The sequence below is a fragment of the Dasypus novemcinctus genome, chromosome 2 (assembly GCF_030445035.2).
Source record: "Dasypus novemcinctus isolate mDasNov1 chromosome 2, mDasNov1.1.hap2, whole genome shotgun sequence".
Classification (NCBI taxonomy): domain Eukaryota; kingdom Metazoa; phylum Chordata; class Mammalia; order Cingulata; family Dasypodidae; genus Dasypus; species Dasypus novemcinctus.
The window spans coordinates 7,182,081-7,192,063 of NC_080674.1; the positions used below are offsets into that span (position 1 = coordinate 7,182,081).

The 9,983-nt window shown below is 40.0% G+C and overlaps 1 long non-coding RNA gene across 40 annotated transcripts in view; it reads left to right on the forward strand.

The window, feature by feature from the left end:
* LOC101414242 (uncharacterized) overlaps positions 1–7,601 on the forward strand; it is an 82,559-nt gene extending 74,958 nt beyond the window's left edge. For 15 of the 40 annotated variants that reach the window (XR_011645392.1, XR_011645402.1, XR_011645388.1 and 12 more), the window contains 3 exons: positions 218–4,107; positions 4,218–4,398; positions 6,365–7,601. This is a non-coding gene — a long non-coding RNA (uncharacterized lncRNA). The remainder of the gene's footprint in view (positions 1–217; positions 4,108–4,217; positions 4,399–6,364) is intronic. The other 25 variants (XR_009187905.2, XR_009187901.1, XR_011645391.1 and 22 more) reach the window with 10 other exon arrangements.
* The last annotated feature ends 2,382 nt before the right edge of the window (positions 7,602–9,983 follow it).

Consider the following 9,983-nt stretch of genomic DNA (forward strand, 5'->3'; position numbering starts at 1 on the left):
AAATTTTATAGTTTTCCATTTTGGGTAGTAAGAGCTCCCGTCCCTATTTTTTCAGTTTTTGTCATGGCTGTGGTACCTAGGATCTGAATTAGTGCTGTTAGTGAGAAGAAATCATTTTTAAAAAAAACACCTAGGAGAAAAATATACTTGATTTTCTGAACAAATTGTGGACTTATTTACATCTGTACTTTTTGATGTATTTTGTGTTTTGGTCCAGCACTCAGCACAATCTCGTTTGATACCCATGTGTAGGAACAATTTAAAGACAGTCCTCCTGGCCCATAAGGATGGTTGAAATGGAAAAAACAATCATGATCCCTCATGAAGTCTTCTCCCAGGTAATTTAAGAAATGCGTCATCTCTTCCTTTATCTTAGGATCATTTTGGCTTCTTGGTGTCATCAGAGTTGAAAGTTCATAGTCACAAGGGGTATTATTTGAAAGTGTTTATTTGAGAGGATTTAAGGGAAATCAACAGCTTGGAAAGGTCCTTTCGCTTTATATTTTCCTCATCTGCCTGGAATAGAGGTACCTTACAGTCTTGAGTGTATTCTTCACCCTCCCAACCTCCCCCCACCTCCAAAAAGCAGATACCTGCGTTAGAGACAGGACACCCCCCTTAGGTCCTTAGGCGGGAATGGAAAACTGGGAACTGAGGAACCTATTCCCTTCGTTAAGAAATACTCTAACACTGACCTAGAAATACCGCGTCGCTTTGTGATGTCGGCATAGTATAGGAACAGTTGAGTTATCTGTAAGGTATAAAAATAGCCAGGTGTCTCCAATAAGTTGTTTGTTTGTTTTTAAAGTATTCTAAGTACTAAGCATGGGTTACCCTTCTACACACTCTTTCCTCCCCTCCCCATCTCAACAGATTTTCTTGGCCCACCCTATGTGCAGGCACTGGAGCTGCAGGTATAAAGCGTACGATTGAAAACCTTGAGTTTGCTGTATGTGGTAGAACACGGTGTAGAGAATGTCAGTGCTGGCTCATCCATAATTCCCGTTCCACCACGATGCTGAGGTGGGTGGGACCACTGTTGCCAAACCCCCAGACACACCTTCTGCTCATGAGAGGTATTTCTCATCAACCAGTGTTCTCCAGAGGAAAGAAATAATAGGGTTTATATGCACAGACACATCTATAAAGATATGCAGTTCAGGGAATTGCCTCACAGAATTGTGAAATGAAATCTTAGGGCAGACCAGGAGATTGGGACCTCAGGCAGGAGTGATGCTCAAGGTTAACCTTCAAGTCCACTGATTGCAAATGATAGGCACCTGTACACAGCCATGCCTAGACTAGCATTGGATTAAATAACTGGGTGCTGTGTCCTAGCCAGATTGGCACATAAATTCACCATCCCATTCACCATTAAAGCTCACACACTCCACCCCTCCCCAGCACCCTTCACATTCATGGGAGAAGTAGATCCCTGCCCATTGATGATTAGCTCATTCGTATGACCAGCTTTGGCCAGTGAGATGGGAGAGACAGGATGCCCCTCATCTGAGCAGGCGCACTCCACGTGGCATGATGGCATGTTATGTCTTGCCCTCTCTCTTCCTCTCTGTCCTAAGGACACAGGTCATCCTGCTCAGGGCTGCTGCTTTAGGAGCTCCATGGTGCAGAGCCACAGCCAGACTGCAGCCTTCATGTATCAAAGCCATGTATCAAAGCCAGTGTTGGCTCTTTAAGCCATTTCAGATTTGGGGGTTGGTTGTCACCGTAGCGAGAGGTGACTAGTATTCCAGTCTCTTTACCATCCCTAAAATGTAGGAGGTTTGCTCTCATCCCACTCACTCTGCCCTCTGCCAGGAACTCTATCCCATCAGACACCAGGGCCAGACATCTTCTCCCAGAGCTAAGCTAAGTCAGCAGCTCCATCCTCCTGTGCTTTCCTTCAAAGGACTTAGCGCTCCCCACCAGCCTGTTGGCAGGTGTTCTTCCTGCTGGAGTGTAGGGTACATGAAGACGGGGACTTTGCTTTGCTCACTCCTGCCTCCCCCGGGCCACTTCTATCGAGTGCCTTAGTAAAACTGTTCACAGAGGAGTCAGTTCCACAGGTCAACACAACATTACAAATGCAGTGTCATTTGAAATAAAGCCTTCATTTGAAAGATACGGTGTTCAATCTGTTGTTGAACTTCATACAGCTTTCCCTGAGTTAAAGGCTGAAATGTGTAAGATGATTCTACCTTCCAGTGTAGAGTAGGATCCCACCATTTTATTTAAAACTTTTCTACCTGATCTAGATGTTTTGTGTCTCTCCCTATTATATATTATGGGTTGCTTACTAGAGAGATCTTATCCATGGACCTGGAAGAAGAATTTGATTATTATTTGTTCAGTGTTCTACCTTGAAAATAACATGCCTGTCATTTTGAAAACACTTCTAATTTGGTTAGATGGAAAAATGTACAAGACAGACTTGTTTATTTCTATGGAGTGACAGATGCACTTGTGGTTTCAATAAGATTTAATGCTGCTATTTGATTTAATGCTATTTCAAAGAGAATTTGTACTTTTCTGATTGCTTTAGCAGAGATAATCTTGCTTATGTGCTTTTGCTTATGTTTTCCTTCAAACTTGCCATCATGATTGCTTTAATATTCCAGATATCCATCTCTCTTTAGTATTCATTCAGGTTTTGTCACACATTTTACTCTTTTTTTTTTTTTTTCCCCATCTCTCTTTAAACAACAAATTCTTTCCATTTACCAAATGACCCTTCAAACCACATTATAATGGTGGGTCCTGGAGCTGACATAGCACCTTTTACTGGTTTCCTACAACATAGGTAAGTGCTTCCTGAGTATTTTGGAAGTAAAAGCCCCTTTTGGCTAGAAGGACCACAACCTTGTGGTTGTGGGTGTAAACGTAATAGGTAGCCATTTTTTGTTGTTTCATTGGTAGTTTTTAGAATTTTGCACTTTGGTGGTGAAACTTAGTTTTAAAAAATTACCAAATGTAATAGCATAACATAATTTGTCACCACAGGGAAAAGTAAGGACAATATCAGAGGGATTTTGCTCTGTAGTGGAACTTTTTTTTTTACTGTACCACTTCTGTTTTTCATTTTGTTTCAGCAGTACTGTGGTTTATGGCTTATGCAATTGTAGACAAATTTCAGGCATACCTTCCTGATGTGATGATGAAAACAATCATAGCAGAGATCTAGTTCCCCAGAAGTTTCAAAGTTAAATCCCAGCCATCAGTAATATTAACAGGATGATATCAGTAGGTGTAACTTGGTTTCCTAAGAGTACTATGTGATATTTTTAAAAAATAAGCAGAATCATGTTTCTCTCCAGATTTGTGAAATGATGAACAATTTGTATGCACTGCTCCCTAGATAGTGGAAAAGTGTCCTTTTGCACACAGTAATTTTGTTTCATTTTTTAGTTTTTCCTTAAGAAAGCAAGAGAGTAACGTCAAATGGACATACTCAATGTGTTCATTATTTCAGAAATACTTTTTAAAATAGATTGTTGTTGTTCTACCTTTTAAAGGCCAGGCTCCCTGTACCACATCTCCAATAATAATTGAGAGTTAATTTTATTCATAAAAGTTGCTGCTAACATTATTTAATGTAGCAATTGGCCTAGGTTTCCCAATGTAATGCTTACAGTCTCTTTGGACACATGCCACATGGCCCCCGGCCAGCTCATAGTGCGCTGGGACTCCTGGAGGTGCTGCCTTAGCTTTGTGTTTGCGGGAGTGGCCGCGTCACCCTGTGGTAGTGAATGTTAATTGAGTGAATGAACTTCAGCGAGTGCAAGGATGGCTTTTACACACCCTGGGTTTGGTGGTGGTATTTCCTGATAAAAGAGAGAGACTGGTTTTACATGTTTATATAAAACATCTTTACTGTGTTTTTCACTTAGAAACTCCAGGAACAACATCCTAATGGAAACTTTGGAGCAGTGTGGCTGTTTTCAGCTGCAGGCATAAGAACAGAGATTATTTATTCAAGTATGCCACAGTTCTAGGATTTTAATGCTTAACTACCGAGTGTACGATTTTAATGTTCAGGTATGTTTTTAAATATTTTTAACATTTTTTTTTTAGGAGGTACCAGTTGGAGATCGAACCCAGACCTCGTAGGTAAGAAGTTGGCACTCAAGCCACTGAGCTACCTGCTCTCCATCATTCAGGTACTTTTAGCTTAAGTTACCCACCTGCCAGTGACCCATTCATTATGTATTCTCTTTCAGAGAGAGGAGCTCAGCTGTTTTCCCAAGTGTGGGGTCTTAACTGACCTGAAGGTTTCCTTCTCGAGAGATGTGCCTGTGGGGGAGGATGCCCCAGCCAAGGATGTGCAAGACAACATCAGCTTCACTGCAAGCAGGTGGTGAGAATCCTCCTCCATGAGAGCGGCTCTATTTACATGTGTGGGTAAGTGGCCATCCTGCGTACAAGCTGGATAGGAGAAGGCAGTGGATGTTTATAAAAGAAACAGAAGTCTCATCATTTGAGAATCTAGGTGTGCAGTGTTGACATATCTGATTCTCAAGTACGGGAATAGAAATGCAATTGGGAAATGATTCTAACATACGTTTCATAGCCAAGAGTTGTCATTATTAGGGAAATAGTTGGAAAAAGTAGTTGTGTCTGGTTTGATTTTGTTATATATAAGAATTGGTGATATCTGCAGTTGAACTAGGTACAGAAAAGAAGTATGATTTTAACTTTAAGAATGTGCCTGCTAAGATGATTTTCCTGCAAGGCAAAATTTGTGGTGTCCAAGTTGACATATGCCAGGAGACACTGAGGCAAGATCTATTAGAGAAATCCATAAATGCCCTAAAAATATGTGTGACACATTTGGATGAGTCCTATTCTGTTGTATTATTTCATTAATTGTAAATGACCCCTGACTTGACCTCATGACCCATTTTGAATTCTGAAAAACATAGCCTTGGGTTGATGAAGAGAGTCTGGACATCATTTTGGTGTATAGTTTCATTTAGTTTTTGATGAAGCATTTGATCTTCACTTTTCCTTTGTGAATAGTGCTGACAGTGGGCAGATCATGCCAAATATCTTGTAGTGGAGAACTTGGGAGTCATCTTAAATGGCCAGGCGCTGAAAGCATTACCCTTGAACCAGCCCCTCATGGTCATAGTGAGAAGATCACGTAGGCTCATCTTCTCAGTAAGATTGGAGACTCTGGCAGTGTCGTTAGGACTGGAGGCTGTGAATAGTTCGTCATCTATTTCCCACTTGTCTGCAGTCAGGATTCTGCTTTCCTCTACCTCCCTCTAGTCCAGAAAGAGACAACAGGTGCCTAAAACCTGAATGGTCTTGCTTGCTTCCTCACTTGGACCTCAAGTAGTCAGGAGGGAATGTCCACAGGTTCCCAGCTCCTGGAGTCCATGACCGCGCGCTGTGCACCATGGCCCTTTCGTTGTCTGTCCCAAATCCCGTCCCCTCTTTGTCTCCTCAGACTTTGCATTGGCAAATTTCTCCCCTTTCTCTTCCATTTTCATATTTCTGTTTCTGTTGGCTCATTCCCATCAGTATACAAACATGTGGTTAATTCTCTGTTTAAAACAAAAAAACAGAGTTAAAAATTTAGTGAAGATATAGAATAGTCAAACAGTATAAGAAACCAGCTTGACATAATCAATATGTAGAGAACGATATATCAGATGACTGCAGAATAAGCCTTCTTTTCAAACAATGCCAATGGATTGTATAAAATTACTGTATATTTGACCATAAAGCAAATCTCAGTCATGTTAGAGATGAAAATCATACAGTTTGTTTGCTGGCCATTGTGTAATTAAGTTAGAATTCAGTAACAGGAAACTAAGAAAATCTCCAAATGCTTAGAAATTACACAACTTACTTCTGTACAACCTGTGGGTCAAAGAAGAAATCACCATGGAAATGAGAACATACTTTGAGCTTGTGAAATCTCCAAAGTACCTGAGAGAATTGAATGTATATGTCCACAAAATGAGCAAAATCTATTTATATAGATAACCCATAGTTAAAAACAACTCAGATGTCCTTCAGTAGGACAATGGATAAATAAATATCATGGTTTATATGTATAATATATATTCTTGCAAACATTTAAGGTTAGCACGACCAGATTGGGAAGATCCTAAGGCACGTATTGGGGGTTTAGGCTTCCCCTGGGGACACTGGGAGACTGAGGCATTAGAAGTGTGGTGCGATGTGGGCAGCTTTGCATCAGAATGGTCCCGGACGTGGGCGCCTGAGCGGGGATGGGGCAGGGGTGCACAGCTGAGGCTGGTAGACCTTTGGAGAGTCAAAGGGATTGCTTAGTCACTTCCGGAGGATCTGGGAAACATTCCTGTTTCTTAAACACTGGTACTGTTTTCTTTTCTAGAGATTCTACGAATATGGCCAAGGATTTAAATGATACCCTTGTGGAAATAAGTAAGGAGGCTGGAGTTGAAAAACTAGAAGCAATGAAAACATTGGCTACTTTAAAAGAAGAAAAGCGTTATCTTCAGGACATTTGGTCATAAATCCAGAAAGGAAAGGAAGGAAATTAGGGTTTTTGTGGGTTTTTTTTTTGCTGAAATATACTAAAAGACAACTTTATTGAAGCTGAGACTTTCAATTTTGAAAGTTATTATTTTTTGACTATTTCCTAGGAGAGGTGGGGGAGAGTGGGTCTCTTACACTGGATATCTTACCACTCCTGATTGAGTTCTCTCTGGTCACCTCTGCCCTCGAGTCTCTCCTGTGCCTCTGACCCCCCTCGCCCCCATCTGCCCCGGACAGTGGGTGCCCTCGGCTGAGAGGCAGCCTCACTACACCTTCAGCACCTGCCTGGGCCTTCCTTACCCTCCTTACCTCCTGGAGAACTGTGCAGTGGTCTCCTGATACGGGCCCCAGTCGCCTGGGTCAATATTTGGTGCTTTGAACTGATGATGCCTTTATTTTTTTTTTTAATAACATAATACTTTATTATTTTTCTATGAAGTATGCACAGAAAATTTTTTTAAATTAATGTATTTGAATTATACATGTAGAGCATATCGAATTCCATGTTTATATAACTTTATCAAACTTGTTTATTCCCAAAACTCTACTTCTGATGAGATATTTATATTAAGGTAATGCTGCTGTGGATTTTTTTTTAATGATTCTAGATATGTGAGTTATGTATTGAAATTCCTCTGAATATGATTTATCACAATTCTTTTTATTATAAGAATTCTGGAATTTGGGGATATTAGCATTCAATTTAAAGACCCTGGCATACACATATTCAAGTAAAAGTGATAAACCATTTTCCTGTCTCTATCTCCCCAGTTCTTTTCCTTTCTTCTCCTCCATGGCATATTTTTGTGTTTTTCCACATCATTTATCATTCCTCCATAATATTGCTGTATCTAAAATTTAGAATACCAGCTTTAATTAATAGTCCTCTATTTTTTTAATTCCCAATGACAAAATCCTCTCTTAAAATTTGTCACAACTGAAAACAAAATGTGAAAGGGTATGATAACTTATCTCATTGGCTCTAGTATATATTTGTTTTTTATTCAAGAGTTTGGTATTTAAAAAACAAATCTCTTCCTGAGAAATAAAGATCTGAAGGAAATAAGGCATAATCTTCAGATTTTATAAGGCTTTGTGTTCATTATACTTTTCTCTATTCTTGTATAGTTCATGTATTTTATAAGAAAAACCAATCTAAAAAAATAGTGAGAAAAACATACCATGCAAGTACTCTGACATACGTAATTATATACATTTTGTGTATATCAACCAAAATAGAAATAAGGTGAAACATTAAAAGGGATAAAGAACGGTGTTCTTTATTGATAGCTGTAACAAGAAAGCTTAACAATCAGAAACTTGCATGCACCTACCAGTATTTCTTATGACTTCCAAACTGATAGACCCAAAAGGAGAAAGTGACAAATCTTTAACCATCATGGGTGTTGGGATCTGACCCAGGCCAAGTCGTTATCCACAGTTGTTCTTTCTCTTGGACACTAGTAGAGTCCGAGTTTTAGGTTGATATTCGTCTGCTGTTTCCCCACAGTGGTTAATGGTGAAAATAAGTCTCTGTCCAAATTCTGCCATACGTACAGATGTTTATTAAAGATTTGTTATTAGCAGCCAGTACAAAGCATTGCCCGTAGCCTGTTGTGTAAGCTTGATGAAGCCAAGCCCTGTCTTTTGAGGTGGGGCAGCCGCCTCTCGCTGGCTCCCCGAGGTGGTTGAGATGGGTCCCAGGCTGATCCTCTTCCTGCCCAGTGGTGGGCACCGTGCTGTTCTAGGGCACCCCTTAGGCACCCCTTAGGGGTGTGTGTTGGGGGGAGTGGCAGGTAGGGCGGGGCTCTAGATTGCTCCAGCCCATCTCAGAATCTTGGATGCCACTAGTCTAACTTCAGTTATTCTAACAAGCTGCTGGTGTCCCACTCTTTTCAGGAACATTCATAGTGCTTATTGGTAGAGGCTATTGTTGATTGGTGAAGAAATTAACAGAACAGCTTGAGGTAGCCATCTCTGGAAGATGGATTTCCTGAGTAGATGCTCACTGTACTTAGGGGGTTCCTTATTTTCTGTGTCATAGAAACGTGGTGTGTGTGCTGAGGTATTCTAAGGTGAATTACACCCTAATACTGGGACAGCGAAAGGCTTCTTTAGTCATAAAGTGTCAGAAAAATGAGAGGGAAGATGAGAATTTGCATTTCACCATGAGCAAACTTGATACATAATGCTGTACCAAACATGGGGAATGCTCACTGACCCCAATGGAATAAAATACAACCCAAAAAGTCCATAATGAAGAATTTTAAAGCACATGCAGATGATTCATGGCCAAAGGAGGAAGTGAAAATGGAATATATAGAATATTTAAGACTGCACTATTTTAAAGTAGTATGAGTACACATGGAATGAAACCAAAACAATACTTATAAGGAAATTTCATTTCACAAAATCTTGCATGCATGCTTTGCCAGATACTATTCAAAATGCTGCAGTTAGAGCAGTGAAGGAAATAATGTTTCTGTTCTCAGGAAGCTCACATTTCTTTTGTTGAGAGAAAATAATGAATGAACAGGTGAGCACAGAGAAGTAGGGTGATCAGACATTGCATTCCCTTGGGGCCATTGTGGGATTTGGCTTTTACTCTCTTTTATTGAGACTAAATTAGGCCAAGGATTGAAGCAGGGAGAGAAAGAGCTCTTGAGGGAACTGAGAGAATACACATTGTCAGATTGACAAGTCAGATTCAAAAGAGAAATCTTAACAAATATCAAGCTTTACTAATAATATCAAGGATGATAGGTAATTCCAGAACACTGGAGAAGCTTTGTGAAATCCAGAACTGCTTTTACCACTCCCCAGCTGCTTCCTTGCTGCATTAGGCCGCTCCTTGACCAAAATTAGCACATGATGCATCTACTGCATATGGAACATCATTTAGACAAAAGAAACAATTTATTTAGGTCATGAGATCACTCCATTTTATACTGAAACACCACTAACATGACGTTTTCCAGAGAACCATGCCCCATAAATCTATACATCCTGGGTTTATTTACAGTGAGTACTCCAGCAATTCAAGTATATCCTGCTAAAACATTCAGTAATTGTATTGTGTAATTGGAATAAACCCAAATGAAAGAAATATCAAATCCACTGGTTTTGCTGTTTAGAAGAGACTTTTTTTAAAGAGGGATTTTAAAAAAATCTTTATTTCTTAAAGATGCATAGATCACACAAAATGCTTCTTTAAAAAATATGAGGCTCCCATATATCCCCATTCCCCACCCTCCTCACTCCTCCCACATGAACAACCTCATCAGTGTATTGATCAGCCAAAGGGGTGCTGATGCAAAATACCAGAAATTGTTTGGTTTTTATAAAGGGTATTTACTTGGGGTAGGAGCATACAGATACCAGACCATAAGGTGTAAGTTACTTCCCTCACTAGTCTATTTTCACATGTTGGAACAAGATGGCTGTCGACATCTGCC